The 11675-nt window shown below is 35.0% G+C and overlaps 1 long non-coding RNA gene across 1 annotated transcript in view; it reads left to right on the forward strand.

Annotated features, from left to right (window-relative positions):
• LOC112407397 (uncharacterized) overlaps positions 1-8956 on the forward strand; it is a 65464-nt gene extending 56508 nt beyond the window's left edge. Inside the window, exon 5 of the long non-coding RNA XR_003004738.1 lies at positions 8870-8956. This is a non-coding gene — a long non-coding RNA (uncharacterized LOC112407397). The remainder of the gene's footprint in view (positions 1-8869) is intronic.
• The last annotated feature ends 2719 nt before the right edge of the window (positions 8957-11675 follow it).

The raw sequence follows: 11675 nt of genomic DNA on the forward strand, positions 1-11675 counted from the left end.
TCCGTTCTTCTCACTCGGTTATTCTGCTATTGATTTTTTTTAGAGAATTTTAAATTTCATTTATTGTGTTGTTCATCACTGTTTGTTTGCTCTTTAGTTCTTCTAGTTCCTTGTTAAACAGTTCTTGTATTTTCTCCATTCTCTTTCCAAGATTTGGATCATCCTTACTACCATAACTCTGAATTCTTTTTCAAGTAAACTGCCTATTTCCTCTTCATTTGTTTGGTCTGGTGGGTTTTTACCTTGTTCCTTCATGCTGTGTGTTTCTCTGTCTTCTCATTTTGCTTAACTTACTGTGTTTGGGGAACACTGTAGTTTTTGCATCTATAGAAAGAATTCTTGGTTTAAATACAGAGACGTTTGTTAAAGTACCTTTTTATATTTCTTGAAAAACTATAGTTGGACTCGTTCAGTGCTTCCTCAAAGTTTTTTCTTTTCTTTTCTTTTTTTTTAGTAAGTATCACCAAAGTGAAGATGCAGCAGCTAAACTTAGAAAATAGGGGAAAAAAAGAAAAAAGCTCTGTTGCTTCTGGAAGAGTTTTTTAAAACAGTCCCCGAGTTCAGAAAATTGTAAACCTGTTTCTTTTAAACATTAGATTCTCAAGTGAGATTTTGTTCACTTTGGGGTCCTAGATGTGTGAGAAGGACTGCTGATAATCTGTCATAAAAATGTCACAGTCAAAGCTCCATCTTTTTCTTTAAGTTTCCATCCTACTTTACTAAAGAAGTGGTTCAAAAGGGTGCCTTCAGAGAAGGCCATTTTTTCTTTAATGAAAATTATGTTTAAATTCACTCAGGCTCTTCTTCAGACATTAAATTAGTGTTCTGGTGTGTTCTGCCATAAACTATGGACAATTTGGGGCCTATAATACCAGAGTGTGATCTCTGGGGAAGGTCACACTCTCAGTAGAACTACAGTCTGATAGACACACTTTAGAAGAATCCTTCAAAGGATATTTATTACATCGTTCAACACCATAATAATCCATATTAAGATCTCACAAAAGCCTGAAGACCAACAGTAGAAATAATTATTTATAAAAAGTTATTTCCAAATGGATTTCTTTAGAAAATATTGTCATTTCAGTAGGGTTTAGGAAATTTCTAAGATTATTTTATATGCTCAGAATGTAGATTATTTTAGGTAACTATGTCAGTTATATATGTGAATTCTGACTAATGAATAATGAGGAATATTTTAGAATAATGACTAATGGACTAATTCTTATTAACTTATGAAGATGTATTCAGCCAAGTGTACCAGTGTTAAGTGGTGCTCTCATGAATATTCTCAATTATTTAGGTTTATAAATTTAGAGTTGATTATTTTCAAGTAAACATATTATTCATGAAGTTCCAAATTATCACATTTTCCCAAGAATCACATTTTTATTGCATGCATGCAAGTTTATAAAAAATCCTTTTCTTTGGTTATTAATAAAACATATCTGGCATACACATTGGCAGCTGACACATTAGTATCAAAAGTATGACTAAATTGATTACTAACATTTCTGCTCCCTTACGATTATTGACTCTTCATTGGATGTTAAAAGAATATAAAATGCTATTCTGGTCATTCCCTAAAATGCTTGGTTATGAGAAAAATTGAAGCTTATCTACCATGAGTTCTTTTTTACACAAAAATGAATTTATTTCCTGAGTGATTAAAGACCATGTGTTGTCAGAGTTAGTTCCTCTTTTAAAAATATTCTATGATAAGTACATCAGACACAGATTAATCTTTAGCAAGATTGTTATCCTACTTTTGAAAAACTGACAATAATGTCTTACTTAGATCTTGTTATAGGTCTATGTTTTATTATGTCTTACCAGGACACTGAAAAGGCTTCTTTGTGGTTTATATTTGAGCAGACAAATCAGTTTTTTTCCCTCCATTAGAAAACAGTCACATTAATAACAGTTTACAGTTATGGTCTCAAAATAAATGGGCACCATGCAGACATTTAAATCATGCCATCTATTTAGTTTGGGTGCTCAACGGAGTTCTATAGCATAAGCACAGCTCTATTACTAAACTATGCAGGCAATCATTGAACAATGTTATTTTTATGTAGAATTTTTTATTTAGGTAAAATATTTTGTTTATATTCCCATTTATACTTGATGTAGATTTAATTGCATGCTATTTTTTATGGCCGTGTTGACATGCCTTGATACAAAATTGTTCAGAATAAGTTGTCATAGAGTTAATAAGAACTGATTTCTGCCTAACACAGCTTCTACCCAAAGCATAAATTAGCTATTCACTTTAAATTGCTTGATCAAAAAGACAACGGTTTCTAAACGCTTCCCTTGAAAATTTCTGGAAAATATACAGTGGAATTCATGTTGTAATGCAAAAGGTCTCAAGAAAATACATTCTTGAAGAACTTCTTACTTCAGTGTACCATCATTATAGTGTTGTACTCCATTGCTTTTGGCTGATAAAGTTATCAAGATAACTTTAAAATTCAATATGTTCTCAGTAAATATTTTTACCTAGTAATCTCTGAACACTTCCTGGCAAAAAACTAAGTCCTTGACTAAAAAACATATAAATTTCTGACTTATGTCCCTTTTCCTTCCCAATTCTCTGTCTCTTTGCCTGTGTGTAGATGTATGTGGAACTCTTGATATAGAGAGAATAGAACAATAAAAAAGAAGCTAGAAATGAGTTAAGCATAAAATTTGGTATTAAGGAGCTGAAAATAAGGCAAAGAAACTAAAAATTTGTATACATTACATACAATAACATAGTGGGAATAATGGGATGTGAGTAGAGGGATAAGGGAGGAAATCCATTAGGCAACCTCAAAACAAGAAAGTTAAGAAAAATAATAGTGTCAGCCTCTTGCAGATAATTAAAGAGTGGGAATTGAGCCAATGTTAGAAGGGAAGAATAGTACTATAATCTTCTTTTGAAAACAATGGCAATGGGCCATTTATCCTGTTGGTTTTACCTCGGGCTGGTGTCCAGCCTAGACAATTAATAAAATATTCTTGTTAAGGCACTGGCAACTTTATCTTGCCGCTGTTAGCAAAGTGTCACTAACAACTATGTGCACAGATCTGATCCATATTCTAAGTTTAAATGAAGTGAAAACGTAAAAAACCAATGCAATTGTAAAGAAACAAGTTAGTAGACAATGGAGATGGATCTTTGCTCTTTCTTGGGGCAAACATGTTGAATGGAAGGACAATTCAACCTGATATTTTCATGATAATGACCATCTTTACAATGAAATATCCAGATGATATCTGGGTATCTGAATGGATAAGTAAGGTAGATTATTTATGGCTCCAAACAACTGGATATTTGGAGGTCCAAGTACATTGGTCCTAACAAATGCCAAGGTAAAATAACCTAAGTAAAAGTGTTTTTGTTTTTTAACATCTTTATTGGAGTATAATTGCTTTACAATGGTGTGTTAGTTTCTACTGTATAACAAAGTGAATCAGCTATACATATACATACATTCCCATAATAAAAAATATATAGTACATTCTGTCCTATGCCAATAATATGTCTGAATTAGAACCAGTATTTGATATTCTCTCTATTTCTCTAAGTATTTTGAAGAGCAAATGACAACGAATACATTAGAGTTTTTTAATTACAAGGAATCCTTCAATATTTTTGCTTTCCTGTGGTTTAATCCCGATTTATTTTTATTCCCCCAATAAATTTTTTACTAATATTAACATTGGCATTATAAACAATGTATTTTATAATTTATATACATTTATAATAAAATTCAGATAATTAACATTTTAATATGTTATTTGATGGAACACATTTTGTTTTTCATTTGTTCTCTTTTTTTTTTTAAGAGTATTGAAGTTGCTTATTTCTGAAAATTCTTATACTCTACAGTGTTAGCCACAATTGGGTCAGTTTAATCTCTTTCAAAATCAGGATCCTATCCAAGAACAAAAAAGTCGCTCTCATTATTTTAGTCACAGTACGTAAACACTGGGGAAATGTATTCAATGCTTTCTGTCAGAGTTCTTTCAGTCGTCAAAAAATACACTGAATGGAGTCTAAACAATATGATTGTAGATTTCTGATAAAGATCCATTTATTTCCATCAGCCTAAATCTTAGAGATTTTATATAACATGATGGTTCACCAAAAACTAAAGGTTTGATGTGTGTGTTGAAGTTCAGTGAAAATCTAATTTCTTCTCCATACTGTTTTGTGTTAGAGAAGAAAGACTTAAAAAGGTTAACGTGGCAAATGGTATCCTTTGTTGCCTTTTCTTCTAATGGAAAATTGATACATTCTCCAGGTAATTTTTATAATGATGGAAAACTTATCATGTTTAATTATCAAACTTACCACTTATATGCATACCCATACCTAATATGAAAATGAGAGTACAAAATTCTGAAGATTTTAGTTCCATTGCCATAACAGATTAGACTACTCTTCTGGAGACTTGGTTTTGTCAAAAGAATAAGAAACATACCCAAATACCGAAAACAGTAGAGAGGCAATAAGTAACCAGTGAAGTGTGGCTGCCATATTTAATGTTTTATGTGCTATCTCCAGATAGCTTAGAGAGTAGAGATAGTGGAGTCCCCCCAAGCAGTGTGCCTTACTTATATACTAACATGGCATTATCACTTCAAATTAAATAAATTTTTAAAATAAGGATTATTTAAAAATCTGTAGTTTAATCAAGAGCTTGAAGATAAGCTGCAAATTTTCTAAAACTAGCCTCTGTCTCTACCTTACTCTAGTTATTTTAAGTTTTCTTTTATGAAGAAGTCTAATGAGATTTTGCACAAAAGTAACACTCTCAGAAATATATAATGATACGGAATCTTCAGAATAGTTAAGGGTTTTTTGAGTCAACTACATTATTTTGCAGGATTATTTCATGCAGTGTTTATTTTCACCAGGGGATTTTTATTTGCTGTTGTAGTTGTATGAAGTAATGAAAATACCTTCTGGTCATTTAAATAAGTAAATTCCTATATCCGACTTACCTAGCAGTAGTTCTTTTAGCAATTATGTGGCAAAACAAAGGACATTTCTTCTATATACAAAAGCTATGTTTCAATCCACGGATTGTTGTTGCGTTCCAAGATATTAGGTATAAATCCAGTTTATCCTTATAAAATATTCCCAGTGAAATTAGGTGGAGTCCTGATTGATTTAATACTGAAGAGTCTGGCTTACTGTAGTAAAGGCAGTTGAAAACTATGTGAAATAATTGAAATTGGAATGGGACACACCCATAATGCTAAGCAGAAAGCAATATAATTAAAACCACACTGATATATCATATGACCTTGACCTAAATGGAATCAGTCTTGGACAATTCAGCAAGGGCTGTTTATCTTTGTCTTTTAATATTTGTGCTCATCCTTCTTCAGTACTAAGAAGAAAGTCAAATGGCTTATTTTTTCTTGGAAAACATCCAAACATCTGTATGTGGATTTCTACTCTCCTAACCATCCAAGTAGAATGTAGGTCACTTCCTTACATACATGAAACTCTGTATACAGACTCTACAAAGTGGGGCAAAACCTCATTTAATTTAGAGTGTGGGTATATGACTTAATAAGTAAAGGTCATATCCAAATTTTTTTATACTCAAGTTTAAACTTTTCTATTTTACCATAATTTCTAACATTTAATGACTGTTTTTTTAATTTAAAATATTCATTTTACACCTGATAATGATAAAGAGAATTCAACTGCTCTTATTAAATTTTTTCCTACTTCTCATTCATCCCAGTCTGTCTATACGACAAGATATCCTTCTGCACAGGCATGGGACACCCCTGCCTGCATGTCCAGGCTTTGTCCACACCCCTGTAAACAGCTACCCTGTAGCCACCCTTTGGGCCTAGAGGCACGTACTCATTGGAGTATGATTGGCCCTCAGAGGGTGGAGCTAGGGAAAGGGCCTGCAGGGCCTCTGGATGTGGGCATGGGGCACTCATGTCAGAGTTCCTGGTTCCTGGAGTATGGTTTAGAAATGGTGGCAGGAGGTTGTAGCCACTGGTTGAGCGGGTGTCCTTGGGCCATCAGATGCCTAACACCACACAAAGAGACAACTGGAGGAGGATCAGAGCAGGCTTCTCTGAAATATGAAGGCTCAGGATAGGGGCACTAGTACCTGAGAATATAGATCTGGGAAATGAGAGTTCCAGACTAAGGTGGTGAGCTGTGTCGGCCCTTTGGAGTTCAAGCAGAAACGGCTCTGGCAAGAAGTGGGGTAACGTAAAGTTTGTGCACTCCACAAGGAACTAGAGAGAGCAGGCTTCGACACCTGTATTTTATAAGTTGGACTCCTTGCACTTTTAATATTCTTTGTATTTATTCCTTTGGGCATTTTTTCTCCTTAGTACTTAGCTATCTATTTTGTAGTTCTAGGCCTAACTTAGCTGTGCTACAGAGAACTGGCTTATCTATACTTGCGTCAGAGCTTTTAGGGTACAGTAGCTCCAGGTGCCTGCAAGGCATGAGGGAAATAATCAAAGGAAGTGGAAATTTGGGAGGCAGTGAGGATATTTACTGGATGATGGTTATACATGTACTATGGAATCCAAGTTGGAAAAGAAGGGTGTGTAAGAGAGGAGGAGATTAATGGATAAGAGAAAAATGATGGAGTCAATACATTTGAAATTTGTGAACTAAGAGTTAAAGTGGTGATGTAAATCTGTTAGTTTTTTTGGTTGGAAACCAAGAAAGTAACGCTGACTCCCTTAAACATTAAAAAAAAATTAAAAACTGTAACAAAGCCCTGGAAAATGCAGAACAGAAACTCATGGGAAGTCTAGGAGAGGTCCACGAGATGACTCAGTGAAACCACCATTCATAGTGGTTTATCTTTGCTCATTTATATTTCCTAAATTTCCAAGAAAAAGACTTTTTTTTTTGCTGACTTTAAAGTGCATTTATAAATTTCTCCTCATTGATTGTTCATGTACATTCAGGGGACAGGGCTGATAACAATAACTTAATAACTAGGGAATTAACCACTTGAGCAAGAGAGCTGGATGAACAGGAGTTTATGGTCAGAATGGAATATTAGAAACTGTGATTTCAGAAAGGGTGCAATTTCTGCTAATGACAAGGAGTGATAAGGGGTGGTGGCTGAGTTCTGCAGAAAAAGTCCTAGTCAAGGAATCACGGTCACTTGTTCCATGTTGAACAAAGGAAGAGGCAAAGAATGTTTCTGGTCTGAGATATGGGAAGAATTGAAGCAGCAGTAATCAGAATGAAGGTTGTCTACCAGAAGAGCTAATTGGAGGGCGTGGAAAGAATGGACGGGGAATTATGTGGCTTAAAAATGCTAAATGAAATGCAGTGCATTATATGGAGAAATGGAGACAAATGAGGGGAAATGGGGAGACACAGCACAGGTCTCAGCCCTGCCCTGGCTTCAGTAACCTATTGTTCTTTTGATCACTCCAGGTCTCTGTTTTATTCTTGTAGTTCTCCTGTGCCCTCCCATACCTTTGTTCTTAGTGTTTTGATAAATAAACCCTTCTCAAATTATTCCAATTTGAGTGTACTATTGATTTCCCGTTAGGACCCTAAATGATACATCAGCTAATTTAAAATATTTTATCTCATTTTTCTCTATTATATATTATGGTTAATGATAATGATCAACTCTAATTACTAATAATCAAGCAGTATGCATATATTACATAATAATAGACATTATATTATTTAATTATATTATTTAATCTGTGAGGTAGGTTGTGCTCTCTTCATATTATAGGTGAGAAAACTAAGACTCAAAGATATTGTTATATAGTCAGTAAGTTGCAAAACCATTCTGGCTCTAGTATTTGTTTTCTTAAATACAAGCATTGGATTGACTCTCACAAAAGGGGATACCAAACTGAGTAAGCTTTACCTCTGCCCTTAGTAAGATCAACAGCTGTTTGGTAAAATAATAATTAACTAATTAATTAATGTACGGTGTGTGTGTGTTTGTGTGTGTGTATCCTTCAAAGGATAAACTGGCTATCCTAGGTATGGAAGAAACCCACTTGAAAACTTTCCCAAAGCCCATCAAAATAGGTCATTACTTTGAGAAGTTGGCTTGATGAAAGCAACATTTACTTGAGTAAGTGTCTGCAGTGAGAAGTTTAAGCCATTCTCTATACACAGACAACCACATAGGAAAACAGCTCAGTAAATTCAAAGCATGAAGATCAAAGTTGTTATGATTACATTTTATTTCCATTTCACCTTACCTTACTGTGCATGCTTATTATTTTATGCTGTTTATACAGCCCATTACCTACTCCCTCTAGTTCTGAGGTCAGAGGAATGGCATTTCCCCTTTAGAGCGTTACTACCTCACACTCTATAATTGGCTAGTGGAATTAGAGATTTTGTGGTTATGGGAACAGAAAATTCCCCCCTTCAGCAAAAATGCAGAATTGTCATGGTACAATTTACTTTCACTCATTCAAGCATTATTCAGACTTACTGATTTTTTAAAATTTCTTTCATTTAAAAAAATTTTGAGGTATTTTCTATTAAATTGGGCTGGCAGAAAACTATTAGAGATATTTAAAACTTGGAGAAATTCCAGACACTATTAATCCAGACACTTTTTGTTTTGAAAATAATCCTTAGACATCATTTACAATTCACAGGACAGTTGTTTTCACATAGGGGAAGTTGTTATCTGCCAAAGTCATATCAAAGATAACACACAATATCTGACAGGACAGAAAATTAGAGAAATAATGTTCTTTGAGTTTTGAATTTTTATTTTATCTTTAAAAATGTAAATATGTTCTTATAAAATAGCTCATCTATGATTTGGCATTTCTGTTGTCAATAATTTATAGAAAGTGAGAACAGCAGTTGGCTTATTTTTTTCAGGAAACTTTTCTGAAGACAACAGAACTGGAAAGCTAAATTGAACAATCTTACCACCCTCAAAGGACATTGCTTAGGAGCAGAAGCCCAGACATGTAAGTTTTTCCTTGGTAATCTTGTTAATAATAACTCTTAACCACTGGCGACAAGGGGACTTTTCCGTTCAGTACCATCAAAGGCAGTTGAAATTAAGGACACTGAAAATGAAGGAGTTGGGTTGGGTGGAGGGCAGCCACTAATATAATCTAATTCATATTTAACCAGACAGTGATTTAAAAAAACTTGCTTTCCTATTCATATAAATTGGATAGTTCTTATAGGCTTTTTTTCTATTATAGGTTGGATTTGTAAAGAGTTAGTTTCTGTTACTTCTCCTGGTTACTGTGACTGCAGAATGAAAATAGAAATTCCGAAGGCTTGTGGCATGTGTTTGCATGCCTGAGTGTGTCACATGGGTGAAGAGGGAGAGAGAGAGAAAAAAGCTTGTGAGCTGGTAGATGGAGCCAGTGTTCTCCAAGATGAACTCTTATGGGGGAGCCTTCTTGGATTTAGATTATTCCAAGCACAGCCTTCATTTCACTCTGATATCTTTTAATGTTGGGCTTTTTCTGTGCCAGTAGCATTCTTGAAAGCTATAAACACAAGAGAGAAGAACTGTTTATCGGTCAGGCCAAATGAGTTTTGTTTGTGGATGTTCTATGCACTGTGGAGGAAACAAAAAGGCTGTGAGGCCAGAAGTGCTGAGAACTGAGGTGCCAAGAACACCAGAGCGCATAGGGCAACTAGGGATGGGCTAGAACACAAAGGAGTTTATAATCAAGCCAGGTGAACTCTAAAACTTCATTCGTTGGGGAGGCTGGAGATTGGACTTAAGTTCGACTTCAATTTTTCCAGACATGCGGGGCTCCTTTGGGCAAGTTTAATCCACGTGGACCTCAGTTTATTCTTCCATGTAATGAGGGATATCTTCTAGTCAGGGATAAAAAAATATATGCATGAAGCTGAGTCTTCCCTGTTTCTCCACCCATGTGGCCAGTAAGCTAGGATGGTCACACCTTTTCCTGCAGAACCCAGAGAGTGCTTAGAAGCCTTCTCAACATGAATTGCAAGAAGTAACTATCAGTTGATTGGAGCTAGTGTGTGAAGTAAAACCAATTCACCATTCAGGGCCTGATTGATCTTTGACATCTGAATTTATGAATCCAAAATATGTTGTACATGATCTGTGTCACACATTTGGCATAAAAATAAACAGGAAAACAATGTCTTAAATTACAGCCCTTTATGGGCCACAAACTGCTTTAGGTTAAACCTATTCTAAAACAACTGGTTTCTCAATTTTCAGTACACATCAAAATCACCTGGAAAGATTTTTGAAAATAGCAATGCCCGTTGTATCCTCAGAGATTCTGATTCTGTTTTCCTGGGGGTGGGTCCCGAGTATGACTTTTTTTAAGCACCTCTAACAAATCTAATGTGAAGACAGCGTTGATAACCATTGAGCTGGAGGAAACAAAACAGTAGCACTGAACACTACTCCTCTCAGATAAGCATGAGGAACAGAGAGAGAGAGAAACACCTGTGCAGTTTGCTGCAGTATGTCTCCATGTACGAGGCAAGGATTTTATTTGGCTGTGAAGATTAAGCTGGGTCTGAATACATGTTGAGGAGAAGGGAGAGAAAATTTCAGGTTGGAGAAGCAGAATAGACAAAAAGCACAGAAGTGAAAAGCATGTCATGAGTGAAGAAGACACAAAGGCTATTTGATGTTGGGGGAGGGGTGTGAGAAATTAGATTGGCTGAGTGTATAAAGCTATTGAAATTGACTAGCATTTATCATTTAAGTTTCATAAAACTGTTCTATACACCTGCACTGGAAGCGTTACAAAAGCCTTCAGTCTCCGTTTTAGTGACTGAATAAATAGCCAATTTTCTCTTTTTAGAAACAAACTAACTCAGGCTTTTAACCTGACCAATGAAGTAAAGTAGGCCTTCATCTGGTAGGAAATGCTGGTGACTAGAGTCTGTCTGCTCATTCTTGTTTAGACCCCCAGAAGAAGTGTAACCTCTTTCTGAAAATGTTATAAAAACAGTGTAAGAATTCCACAACCAGTGGAAAATAATTTAACTTAGCATTAACGTTAGAGAAAATCCATACCATAAGGGTTACTTTTTCTCTTTATAACAATCTTGAACTCACTGGGGTAGAAAATGAAGTGGTTTTATACATCATCCTGTGACCATAAAGTACCTAACATAGAGCTTTATAGAATCTGGTTATTGAGTGTATGTCTGAAAGTGTAACCAGATTATTATGCTCCTTCTTTTTTGTTTTCCAATTATTGTTCCTTTCCTTGCATTTGAGTTCTTATAGCAGTCTCCCCTAATTAAGGTTTTGCTGTTATTGTTTTCTGTTTTCCCGGCGCAACACATCCACCCGGCAACCCTCTCAAGTCAGGATGCATTTCTAAAGTTGTATGTAAGATAAGGGGAGCTCTTAAATAACCTGAGAACAAAATTCACTTAATGTGAGGTAAAGGTTAATAGATGAAAATAGACTGTGGGAAAAAAGAGCTTTACACACAAGTTCTTTGCTATTTAACTTTGAGTTTTGTAGGCAGCTAAAAATAGCCCAGGCACACCTGTGTTATTAAGTGATCCTTTATACTGTAGACTTTAGGTTAGACTGTGTCTTTACTTAAGTGTTGATAGCTAGGCAATTGCTTTAATTTATCTGCTACATTTGAATTATTTCAAGTTAGCATCATTTTTCCATGATTAGCAAAATAATAATTTATGAAATTGAAAG

The sequence above is a fragment of the Neophocaena asiaeorientalis genome, unplaced genomic scaffold (genome assembly GCF_003031525.2).
Source record: "Neophocaena asiaeorientalis asiaeorientalis breed wild unplaced genomic scaffold, Neophocaena_asiaeorientalis_V1.1 scaffold125, whole genome shotgun sequence".
Classification (NCBI taxonomy): Eukaryota; Metazoa; Chordata; class Mammalia; order Artiodactyla; family Phocoenidae; genus Neophocaena; species Neophocaena asiaeorientalis.